This window comes from Tiliqua scincoides, chromosome 3 (assembly GCF_035046505.1).
Source record: "Tiliqua scincoides isolate rTilSci1 chromosome 3, rTilSci1.hap2, whole genome shotgun sequence".
NCBI classification, from domain to species: Eukaryota; Metazoa; Chordata; class Lepidosauria; order Squamata; family Scincidae; genus Tiliqua; species Tiliqua scincoides.
This window is the reverse complement of record NC_089823.1, coordinates 229981607-229994826: the sequence shown is the minus strand read 5'-3', so window position 1 is coordinate 229994826 and position 13220 is coordinate 229981607. Positions and strand designations below refer to the sequence as shown.

Genomic DNA, 13220 nt, shown 5'->3' with positions numbered 1-13220 from the left:
CACAGAATACTGAATGACCCACATGGTCAGGGAAGTGGGAACATCCTGGAAAGCCTCACCCGTCCCAATGCCAGTGTGCTCTGTTACTCTGCCCCTCACTTGTCCTGGGTAAACCACTGGGCTCTAGAGCAGTGATTGTCAACCTTTTCATCTCATGGCACACTGACAAGGCACTAAAATGGTCAAGGCACACCACCAGGTTTTTGACAGTTGACAAGGCATACCATGCTGCCAGTGGGGGTTCACATCTCCCATTGGCTCTATTAATAAATGACTTTCCCCCAAATTCCTGTGGCACACCTGTGGACCACTTGTGGCACACCTGTGTGCCACAGCACAGTGGTTGAAAATGGCTGCTCTAGAGTTTAGTGGTTCGAGTGCTTGATGGATTAGGACCTTGAAGATCTGAGTTCAAATCCCCAGTTTCTCCAATGCAGGCTTGGGTCACGTGAGGCTCTGTGAGCCTCAGGTGAGGGGGAGGGCAGATTTCCGCATGGGGGGGTGGTGACAGTCCACAGGGGACGCCATCGCGAACCTTTGCCCCAGGATGTGGGGCTGGGGAGGTCCGCCACTGCAGAGGGTGGGGAAGGGCAAGGCAGGGTGAAATGGGGATGGGGTGAAATGGGGTGCAGCAGTCTTTGGAGGGGGTCAGGACCAGTGGCAGCAGCAAACACCGTATCTTATTCCCCCTTGAAAGCTTGACACGGGGCAACTGTGCTGGCCATCTGACAGGCTGGGGCTTTACTTGGGGAAAGGGGGCAAATGTCCCTTTACCTTGAGGAGACTCCTGTCTGCTACTTTTCAGCTCTGGTTACAGTGTGAGCTGAGTGGCTGCACTTCCCTGGAGTTGGTTAGGATTGAGTTGCTGCCCCCCCCCTCTCTGGACACACTCAGATGAGACACAGAGAACTCCTGGCTTTCCCATCTGTGTGTGTTTTACTCCAAAGAGCACTGTAGGAGTTACCAATGTTTCAAATGAAACCATAAAGCATAATAGTAATTCTCTCGGCAGCCCTCCCAGTCCTCATCCCTGCTGCAGGATGCTAAGCAAGTGAAGATTTAGTCTCTGCCGATCAGGTTATATACCCTTTACTCAATGAACCGTCCTTTCTTGTTGCAACAACCTCATTATAGTTGATTCACTGGATCGGAGTTTTATGGCGACTGTGTTAATGCAAAGCAACACACAGACAAAAATACGCAATGTTTGTCCAGCTGTCAGGATTAAAAGGGCGATGATGACTTTAAGTGCCCGATAAATTACTAGGGCATCTTCTTTTAATTGGGTTGTGTGGGATTTACATCTGCATATGAAAATGGTCTTGTTGCAGATGGATTCTAGTTCAGCACAGCTCCCTCCCTCCCACCCCCTAAACCTGGCAAAGACACAATCCCTTTTTTCTATTTAAAACAAATGCAGTCAGCAATAAACTGTACTTAATTCTTGCACAGGGTATTGTCTGGGTTTTCAGCTACACTGACTGAGGTGGTGCACATGGGTGCTCACTGGCTGAGCTCGATGCTTTGTGGAAAATACCCAGCATATTTTCTACAATAATTCATGAGTCCACTGCTGGTCCATCCATGAGGCCAGCTGAGCTAAGAAACAACTGAGGTGGGAAGAAGCAATTCCTATCTGGGTGATCTAGCCCAAGTTTTTATTGAACAGTATCAGTGATGGACTAGCTTCTGAAAGAGAAACATATAAGTGAGTTGCTTGCTAACCATCCCCTCTCAGCAGGGCTGTTGTACCACTGTATATTTTTCAACAAACAGCCAGATAATCGGTACTAGTTTGGCTGCACCAGTTGGTTCACTGTCTGCCATGGGGGCCTGACTGGAAGCTGTAGGTCAGCAACCTCATCCAGCTGCTGGGCTCACAATGGTCACTGCAGGATAATAGGCTATAGGCTTCCCTATAGCCATACCTGTTCTCCAGATTGAGATAATACTTAATACTCCGTGTTTGTGAGGGAGAGTGGCAGTGGCGTAGCTAAGGGTGGCAGAAGGGTACATTGCCGTAGGTACCATGCCCTGAGATGTCTTTAGAGGCCTCTAAAAGGCACTTCTGGTTTTTGCTGTAAAACAAATGTGCTTTTCAGAGGCCTCTAAGGCACCCTTTTAAGGCATGGCATCCAGGGCCTCAGAAGGAAGTGTCTTTTGAAGACCACTACTATGTCATATGGGGTTGTTAAAAAATTTTTTGGGGGGCGGTTGCTATGGGGATATAGGGTATGGGGGGTGTTAACATTTTTTGTGTCCTCGGGTGCTAGATGCCCTAGCTATGCCACTGGAGAGTGGTACCACCAAAGTGTACGTGTGTGTCCATTTTGTGGGTGGACATCTCCATCAATGGCTCTATCTTTGTACTGGTGAATGTAAAGATACACTGGAGCATGGGGTTGGGCTGTAAATAAATAAATAAATAAATAAATAAATAAATAAATAAATGGAGTCTGCTACTGTCATTCATACAAATTAGACCCTCCCCCCTCACTTCCTCCACTGAATGGATAGGGGGACAGCCATACTTCTACTCCTCTTTAATCAAGCCGATTAACGAGGTAATCCACGTTAAGCAATTCTGAATATGCATAAAGCAAACCGATTATGTTAAACCCCTTTGGCATTCTTTCGTCTCTGATTAGCCCTTAAAATGTTTAATCAAATCAGATCGAAGTGAATTCTAGGGATTGTCAGCATAGCTTGACTGACATTTGAGCCAGCTCTGGATAAAGTATTTGAAGTCATTAATACTTCAAGCAAGTTCTCATTTTAAACACCAATGCCAATCAAAGTCAAGCTTCACCCATCTTCTTGATTTACAGGTTGATTGCATTTTTTGACAGTTGCAAGTTGCACTGGATCAGACTTGTGGAACGTGTGAACCTAATTACTGCATGCAAGCCACCCTTTCTGAACGTTCAGGAATTTTTCCACAGGTATGCCCTGGGAAATCACAGAAGGATTTACTTTTTTAAAAAGTATCTGAGAAAATGTCAAGACTACTCATTTCAAGTCACCATTTGAATGATGGATGCCTTGAATCCTCCTCCCTCATCTCTGTTAATCAAAATGCTGATAGAACCTTAAAAAAAAAAAAAAAAGCAAATTGAAGACGCCCTATCTATGATACTGTTATTAATTCATCATTCAGTAACTAGTGCATGAAATGAATTGCTATGCATGAATATGGGATGCATTTCAAAATCGCTGATAAGTCTTCCACTTTTGCAAAGACAACTTCCTTATGTTGCCCAAACAAAAATTATTCATCTACAGTTGTGGACCTACCATTAGGTCCGATGGGGCAAAAGCCCCAAGCGTGAGCTGCTAGGACCCTGCGGAAGCCTCTCTGAGGCTCCCGATGTGGGCAGAAACTGCATAGTTTATAGCCTCAGGGAACCACAGAGAGGCTTCCCTGACGCAGCCCCGGGTCACACGAGGCTCTGTGATCCTCAGGTGAGTGGGGGGGGGGTAGGATTTTTGCATGGGGCAGTGATAGCCCATGGGGGGGTGCCATCACGGACCTTTGCCCCAGGTGTGGGGCTGGGGAAGTCCACTGCTGTTCATCTGGGACACATCAAACTGCATCCTTAGAGTCATATTTATGTTAGGGCCGAAACAAAACTTCTTAGGGAAGAACTTTTAGCTTGAATATTTGCAGAGGCTGGGAAGATAATAAGGGGGTGATGCTGTAATGCAGCCATTTTCAACCACTGTTCCATGGCACACTGGTGTGCTGCGAATGGCCTGCAGGTGTGCCATGGAAGTTTGGAGGAGGGTCATTTATTAATAGGGCCATTGGGGGATACGAGCCCCCCTACCAACAGCATGGTGTGCCTTGTCCATTGTCAAAAAACTGATGGTGTGCCTTGACAGTTTCAGTACCTTGCCAGTGTGCCATGAGATGAAAAAGATTGAAAATCACTGCTGTAATATCATTTCCAGAAGGCATTATGAGAAAAAAATGATGGCCACTTGGACCCTCCCTTGGGAACTAGCACCACTGCTACCATGGGTAAGTCTCCCTGTTGCTCTCCAGATATCTGACCGGTTCCCCATTTTGCCACCTGTGAAGAGAGTAGTGAAAACGGGGAGAGATGTTATTCATTTTAAAACATTTCAATCCTTCCTTTCTTACCAGTAGCTCATAATATGTCAAACTGACAATGCAAACATGATCGAACAAAACCACAAACGAACAAAAAAAGCAGCATGGGACAAAAGAAGCACCACCAGTGACATGTCAGAACTAAACAACCCTGTTATCACTGCTGAACTCTCCCCCCCCCCCCCCAACAAAGATGGAACAGAAAAACCAGAAAAACTTCCAGATATATAATCTGTGGGGTGGGGACCCTCCAGGCTTCCACAGGGAGGGCGTTCCACGTGGTTAGTGCCACCACTAATGAATTTTTCTTGCTTTCTCTTTCTCCTCCCATTCTGCAAGTCCACTGTAAACAAAACATTCGTTCTGAATACACAGCACCACAGCTGAGTAACTCCTGGCTGGGTTGATTAATACCTCACCTCTGTGCAGCACTCTGCTGCCAAAATCATTCATGTGTCCCATCATTCTCACCGTGATCTCCCCCGCCCTTAAATCCCTTTACTGACTTCCTGTCTGCTTCTGGATCCTGCTCAACTCCTTGTCCCTCCCTTTTAAGCACTCTATGGCCTCACATCTGCCTCCTACTCTGTGTTTTCATAGCCTGCTCCGCTCCTGTATCTGACTTTTTCCAGCTCAACCACATTTGGCTGTCCAAACTTCTCCGTCAAATGACAGTGTCCTTCCTCCCTTGTTCTCCATATGCTTAGAATGCCTCTGCCGTCTCAGGCTTCCTGGCTTTCTGTCTTCAAATCCCTTCTTAAAACTCAGATTTTCTGTGAAGCCATTGTCCTTAGTCTCTTTCCCTACTATAACTGAGCTTGTGCAACTGAAACAATTGCATGCTGGTCTACTGCTTATCGCTGTCTTTATTTCCCTCTCCTTCCTCATTCTCCTTGTGTCCATCAGACTGTAATCCTCTTGGGACAGGGACCTAACATATAACACCATAGCGAGGTGTTCCCCCATATCCACAAGGGCATTCATGGCCCCACCATTGATACAGAAAACCATGGATATGGGGGAACCTATCTCAATGGCCCCAGCTCCCATTACTTTCATTTATGTTGTTTATAGTTGTGCAAAGGAATCATGCATTTGCTTTAACCAGACACAATAACCAGAAAAAGCAAGAAAATTGGCAGGCAGCCTGCAGCTAGAGGGGACAACCCAACAAATGTTAACAGGAAATAGGAAGCAGGAAGCACATTCACTGAGTCATCCTCTCTAACTGCAGGCTACCTGCCTGCTTGTCTTGCTATAAGCTTTCTGCTTATAGCATCTGGTTAAAGCAAGTACATGATTCCTTTGCACAACTATAAAAATCATAAATGAAGGTAATGGCTGTGGGGGGCTGCAGGGTACATGGATAACTGGATTTACGGATTCCTGATCCATGGATGCCAGGGGACGCCTATATAAAGACGGCACTGTATGAGTGAATGAATTTGTCTTTGTTCAGATTGATCAATTAAAAACCTTATTAACCTCTGTGGAAATGCCTTTCTGAGATACTGAAGGCAGTGTGAATCAAGTTTAATAACTTGAGCTACTATTCATCATTTAAAAAAAACCTGTTCTTTAATCTTTTGCTCTTCATTCCTAATTATAGTAATACATCAGAATCAAAAGTGCACCTGCAAATAAATGGGTCCTTAATTCACCACCCCACTGATTCAAAACTGTTGCCTCCCCCATGCTAATAACTCGGTTAAAGCTTTCCTTTACAAACTAAACTGATTCAAGCTTGCTACCCTAAAATGTAGGCAGCCAACAACTCTCTGGGGTTTCCCCTGGGGGCTGGAGATAAGAATAGGCCCTCAGTTTGGCTGTACTTGTCGTAAGAGGTGACTAAACAGCCACCGGATAGATGGGACTCGTCAGCCTGGGAAGGCAGCTCATCTAAGAGAAGGAAACTCTGACCTCAAACCTCCACTGCCTTGTGGCTATATCCAGTTGTGGAAAAGGCTTCAGGAGTCAACCTTGAGGCAAAATCTGGAGCCAGTTCATGGCTGAACACAGTCACGTTCTGGCAATTCCTGCGACACCGCTGGAACCAACCATATTGGCTTCTGCCTTTCCATTGGAGCATTTCAGTGATGTGGAGAGGGGGGATTTGCTGCATGGGGAACAGTCTATCCTCCATATCTACTTTACCCAGGCTTCGCGCACTGGAGAGGACACTCTGTTCCAGAACCACCATTCAGAGCGCAATACCAGAGTCTTCCGAGACTGAACGATGCCAACAACAACAACTCTCTCAATGGGGCAGCACTGCCATTGACCATGTCAAACCTAAAATCATACACAATGCTCAGGTACGTGATTCTTGTTACCCTGCACATGCCCAATCTCATCTGATCTTGGAAGCTAAGCAGGGTCAGGCCTGGTTAGTACTTGGATGGGAGACCGCCTGGGAATACTGGGTGCTGTAGGCTTATACCATAGTCATTCGATACTGAAGGTTGCCAACCATCTGGTTTTCTTTTACTGAAATGTAGTCACTCAGAAGAGTATTGGTGGGAAGGGGCTACTTAACCTTTTCTCCCACAGGCAGAGAAGCAGCTTGGGGAGGATGATTTTGAGAAAACTGCAGGAAGGAGAGTCTGCTGCTACTGATAGGGAAGGGGGCCTGAAGCTCTCAGGGGGAGTTTGGGCAATTATGAATATATTTAGAGCTATCTGGAAAAAAATACAATTTTTTCCTTAGTGTTCCCCAATGTTTCTTATAATTGAGTCCCAATTGGAGACAGGCCTGAGGAGCATTCACACAGCACTACCAATCCTTGGTCAACGCATAAGCCAGTATCCTGATAAGGGCTTAGGACTCTTTTGTAAGCTTCCCTCTTTGCCAGGCCCCAAATGAAGAGAGCATTTACCAAAGGCTTTCCCTTAAGAGCTCTTCAGACTGGGTGATCATATAGATTTCCATTTCTTGTTCGCCTGCCACCGCAGAACTCACAAAGAAGCGATTCCATTAACACTCTCTTAAAACTAATGAAAGAGAAAGTTCACACACACACTCACACACAGACATACACTCTCTCTCTCTCTCTCTCTCTCTCTCTCTCTCTCTCTCTCTCTCTCTCTCTCTTCTCTTGGAGCCATAAGGGAACGTACAGGAGCACTTATCAAATAGCTAAATTTAATTATGAGCTTCTCTGATGCAATTACCAGTGAGGAAAATGGGGGACAACAGCAGATCTTTGGCATGGCTGATTTCTAGATGGCATAAATTGGGACTGCAAGCCACTCTTATGAAGGACATGGGACCGGGGTGTAAGAGCTGGTCTATCATCAGCAGCATCAGTGCTGGTGTCACAGCTCACCTGAAGTTTGGACTGGGATTTTTGGGTGTTCACTAGTTCAAAAACTACCCAAGAGTTTAAGAACTGGTGAAATATTGCCATATAATGCTTGATGTTCCTGGTAGTTTGACTCATTGCAGTTGTTCAACTGTTATTATTCTTATTCTTACTACTACTTACTACTACTACTACTACTAGTAGTAGCAGCAGCAGCAGCAGCAGCCCTGAGGCAAGGGAACAAACATTCACTTACCTTGAGAAGGTCTCCATGACTGCCCCACCACCACAGGATGCAGCACATGTCCCATTGGCACAGCTGCATCACAGCGCTGGAAAATTGGATAGGATCGGACCCACAATATCCAAGACCAGAAATTAATACAGATACATTTAATATCAAAAAGAGAGAGATGGGGGAAAATCTGTACAGAGTTACTATCAATATGCACTACAGAGATCTCAATAAGATATTTGATTGGACATGCTCTTGAAAAGAATTGTTTCTGAAAATAACTGAAATGCTACTTGTGCGAATAAAAATGTTATTTTTCTGCCTTTCACACTTTAAAAAGTGTTGAATACTGTTGAAGGTTTTGTTTTATTTCCACCTAGTGTTTACAGCCACTTGGTCTGCCATTTAAAAATGCTGAGGACGCCCCGAGGATGCCCTGGATCGAGCCAAATGGAGACGGGCATGCCAAAAAGCGGACCCTGCCATAGCGTGGGAACATAGCGAGGAAGATGAGGTTTGCCATTTAAAGATGCTCCACTTTGATTTTCAACTCTCTGTGTCTGAAAGCCTGAAGGACGGTGCGTTGCCTTAGCATGGGTTGTGCTTTGTTCATGTGATTGAAATGGGCTATGCTATAATCTAATCTATGGTTTTAATTATATGCTCTTCAGGTGCTTGGAGATGTTAATAGATAACACAATTAAGTGTGCGTTTGTGCATGTGCCTGTATTCCATTATGATGACTGTTCTTTTTCCAGCACATTCAATGACAGAACAAACTGCTGTGTTACAATACCCTGGAGAAGATATTTCTTTCTAAGACTTCATAATGAGCAGCTAAGGGCCAATTCAAAATCTCACTTGCTGAGGTGATACAGTCTTCTTATGAGTTTGTTGCACATCAGCTGCCAGGTAGGAAGGTGTCAGCGCAATCCTAACGTGCTGGAAAAGGCAGGCTTGCGGGCCTAGGCTGTATCCAGCGCAAGTTTGGGGCTGCCTGAGGCTCAGCCTGAGGCAAGGGGAAACTTTCCCCCATACCCCAGGGAGAGCTGCAGCAGCACCAATGGGTCTACTTGGATTTGTGCCACCTAAATCGGTGGTGCAAACCCAAGCAGCCAGGGACTGCCTCAGGCTGCCTGGGAATGGGGCTAGGATCCAGCATAAGTGCTAGATCCTTGCCCCACCTCCCGCTCCCCACCCGCCAGTCCCCAGAAATGCCTGCCACCTGTCCTCCCCCACCCTGGAAGGCCTCCTTCCCACGCCTGCCCCAGACCCCTGCACTGGCCGAGCTAGGCTGACATGAACATACTGGGCCCGGGGCTTGTGTCAGTGAGAGGAGGAAGGCGCATGTCCGTGTGCCAGCCTATCTCCCCCAAGAGTAGCACAAAAGTGCTGATGTGGGACAAAGAGGACTGACAGCAAGTGAGATTTTGAATTGGCCCTTCATTATGAAGTTTTAGAAAGAAAGTGGTGTGAAGGTGCTGACTTGCGCCGGCCGAAGGGGCGCTCTGGATTGTGCCCTGTATCTCTATATAAAGACTGTGTCCCATAGAGTGGTAGTTCAAAAACTAGGTGGTAGCGATGGGCAGAACCTCCTTCAGAAATTCAGAGTGCAATCCTGAGTTGCGCTTAAACTGCTGCAAGTCCCTTGCGCTGGCTTTTGGGTGTCATGAACATGCTGTAAACAAATCTACAGGAGTCGGGGAGGCTGATGCTAGGATGTGAGCCGGCCTTCTTGGGCTGGAGCTGGACCTGCGTCGGTAAGACCTGCCCGGGGGTTCGGAGAAGGCAGGGGGAGGGCATTTCAGGGATGTTTTTTGGGGGAAGGCAGACTTGGGGGAGGCCGGAGGGCAGACTGGGGGGAGGGCAAACGGGGGGGAGGCTGGCGCATGTCCGTGCGCCAGCCTATCTCCCCCAAGAGTAGCACAAAAGTGTTGATGTGGGACAAAGAACTGACAGAAAGTGTCGGTAAGGCCTGACCGGGGGTTTGGAGAAGGCAGGGGGAGGGCATTTCAGGGATGTTTCAGGGGGGAGGGCAGACTGGGCCCTTGGGGGGTGGGACCGTCCTCTGGCACTTAGGCCAGATCCTAACTGCCCTCCTGAGCAGCCCAGCCTTACACAGGGATGCTCAGATCTGTTCCAGTGATTTAGCTGGCACAGATCCAAGTAGCCCAATTGCGATGGCTTGGGGTAAGGGGGAAAATATTCTCTTACCCTGAGTTGCACTACAGCCACCTCCAACCTTGAGCCGAATATGACACAGGCCAGTTGGCCTGCCTGTTCCAACGCAGAATAGGATTGGGCTTCCCGTTAGTCTTATAGAAACATTAGGAAATTCTTGGCTGCCTCACCTTGGAAAGAACCTTTGAATTCATTCAACGGTCACTCTAACGAAAGTTCAGTGCCAACCCCAGTTAAAAATCTAGACTTCATACAGAAAACCCAAAGATGAACATGTGGTTAGATCACATTTCACACCTACTGCAAGGAAGGAACTGACAGTTTGCACTGACTGTGAGGAGGGGTCACAACCCAGTGGTGTAGCACACTTCATACATGCAGAAGGCCCTAGGTTCAGTCATACCTGGCTGCATCTCCAGGTGGGCCTGGGAAAAGCTCCTGTTTGTGACTGTGGTGAGCTGCTGCCAGACGCCATGGACAAAACAGACCAGGATGAACTTGGGTTCTGCCTTGGTAAGAGGAAGTTTCCTATGTTCCTCCATCACAACATCAGGACAGCAGTGCCACCTATACATACAAAGCAGTGGCATAGCTAGAGGGACACTAAGTTTTGCAGGGAGCCTCACCGTGGCATGCAAGTGGCCCTCTCCATCCTCTTCAAAGCCATTTTGGGTGGCGGGAGCAAAATGGAGGCAAACGTCAACTGTTTGGAGCTCCGAACGGGGGGGGGGGGCTGCTCGCACGCTGCGTTGAAGCTCCTCACAAAACTTAACAGTTTGCACCCCCTCTACCTACACCACTGATACAAAGCTACATACAGAGAAGACTCCCCGAGAAACTTCCCCCCTGGCACGTTAGCTTTGTATGCATCAAACGAAGACGTTCGTCCAATACCCTAAACTTTAAATCAATAAAATGCTTTCCCTTTTGCAAATTATGGACCGTTGAGCCATTTAGCATACTAATGGTTGGCAACCTTCAGTCTCGAAAGGCTATGTTATAAACCTACAGCACCCGGTATTCCCAGGCGGTCTCCCATCCAAGTACTAACCAGGCCTGACCCTGCTTAGCTTCCAAGATCAGACGAGATCGGGCATGTGCAGGGTAAATGATGAAGAAAACACACAAAGATACTTCTTATGAACATAGTATATTAACAATGTCTAGTCATGCCATTAAAATTAGAGCAGCTGGTGCCACCTGATTAACAAAATCTAAGTCAATTGTATGAAAATTGGCTGTTAAATGTATCACTTGCATTTGCATACACTTGTACATAGGGAAAACAACTGTTTCCAATTGTTTGGAAGCAAGAAGCAGACTTTCTGATTTTTAGGTGACAGTTTTAATTCACAGAAAGCATTATTTTAAAAGAGGGATTCCCTCCTAGGTGAGAGAAAAGGGAGAGAATGCCTCTTCTAAGATGGCACATACCACCTGCCATTTATAGAAGTACTAGTACACACAATTATATATAACTAACAACTCAAACCTATCCACAGAACCTGCAGCACCTCCATCATAGCCTGTGCTGCATGCTGTTTGGGAACAGGCAGCCCTGAAGACATAGGAAATGTTTACCTCTCCATAGGCTGCCTGGTCCACAAGGGGTCTTCTCAGACTTATGCCAGCTCTTTGGCTATCATATGTCTGAAGTCTATGGGGGTGGATCTGGGCTTGGAAGGGGAAACAGGACCCAGCATGTGCTAGTGTAGATGAGCTCCACTCCCTCCCACCCCTGACTTGCCTTTGGACAGGCCCAATCCCTGCCCCCTTCTACCCCCACTGCCAACTGACTGGTGATGATGGAGGTTCTGCTGACCACTGTAGCCTGCATGTAGCCTTCAGGACCTTGTGTTGGTAGCAGGTCACTACATGACAGCAGAGTGACTGTGGTGCCAGTGGGCCATAAATATATAATCTACTAAGGGTGCAATCCTAACCTCTTATGTCAGTGCTTTCTATAACTGACATAAGGGCAATGCAGCTCTGAGGCAAGGGGACAAACATTTCCTTACTTTGAGGAGGCCTCTGTGAGTGCCACCCAACTGTGGGAAGCAGCACCCACCCCATTGGCACAGCTATGCCAGTGCTGGAAAACACTGACATAAGGGGTTAGGATTGCGCCCTAAATCAACTAAATTGTCAGAGATGAATCAAGAAGGGGTAGGTTTGGTAGCAGACACAACCACTGAATCCTAAGTCCCTTCCCAGTTCTTATCCTGAGTCAACGCAGACTTGTGCCAGTGCAGGTGGCACCTCTAAAGGCATGCAGCTCTACATGTGAACTTTAATTACTGCAACCTTGCCTTTGGCATCTAACCAGGAGTCACCCAGCTTCTCACCTTTGCATGTGGAACAGCTGTTTTTACAAGCCCTGAAGATTTGAAATAGTTTTTTTTTGGGGGGGGGGGGGGCAGGCTTTCTGTCTAGGCATGATGCTGCCCGACTTTCTCCTTCTTACCAGTTTTGAAGGGTAAATCATCATTATTATGGAGAGTTTCCCTTCAAAGGTTGTTTAATACTCTTCCTAATGAGCTTCAGCTTAAAAAACAAGGTTGTGTTTTTTTTTTTGTTTTAAGACAGAAAACCAGGGGAAGCTTTTTGGAAGGTTATTTAAGAAGCAGGGTTTTTTTTTTTTTATTTTGTTCTTTGCTTATTTGGAAAGAGGGGACCAATAATTGTGGAGCATTTGATTTAGCTTGAGGGCAAAACCTCTTAATTAGTTAATTGATCGTTAATGGTTCAGAGAAAGGTGGTGATGGTATGCAGCCCAGACTGTCTGCACAGTGTGCAGGAAGGCAGCCATTAGGAGTGTTGAAAGAGAAGAGAAAAGAAAGCCTGGCATAAAATAAAATATGGCTTTTTCATGCTTGTTGTCTCTCTGAAGTTTCAGAAGGAAAACTGTTGGGGGGGCGGGCGAAGCAGGGCTGGAATCCCAGCTCCCTTTTCTCCTTTAAAAAAAGAAGAAGAAGGATCTGCCATAATTTATTTGTCATGCACATGCTTTGCAGGTAGCAGGTTCAATATACAGGATATTCAGTTTTACAACATCATATTCGATAAGTCAATCTGTGGCTGTATGACTCTGAATAGTAGATGCTGCGGGCAAAGAATAGGGAAGGATTGTTGCTCTCATGTACTGATTGTGGGCCTCAGCGCACAAACTGGATGGGGTATACCCAGGGATTGGAACTCAAGTCAGGTGACTCGAGTCCGAGTCGCAAACGTGTTTTTTGCTGTCTCGTGTACACTCGAGTCAGGCGTGTCAATGACTATGGCACTGAGTCCAGTGTGAGGCCACTGACTCGGAAATAAGTTCCTACACAAGCAGACTTACAGCCAGGAGGCAGGGAAGCATTAATGTTTTGGTTTTGCATCAAGCAAG

The 13220-nt window shown here is 46.6% G+C and overlaps 2 pseudogenes; one reads left to right on the top strand and one right to left on the bottom strand.

Moving 5' to 3' along the window:
* The first annotated feature begins 6430 nt into the window (after nt 1–6430).
* Nucleotides 6431–6549, top strand: LOC136646267 (5S ribosomal RNA; annotated as a pseudogene).
* Nucleotides 6550–10834: 4285 nt separating this feature from the next.
* On the bottom strand, nt 10835–10951 carry LOC136647141 (5S ribosomal RNA; annotated as a pseudogene).
* Nucleotides 10952–13220: the final 2269 nt, after the last annotated feature.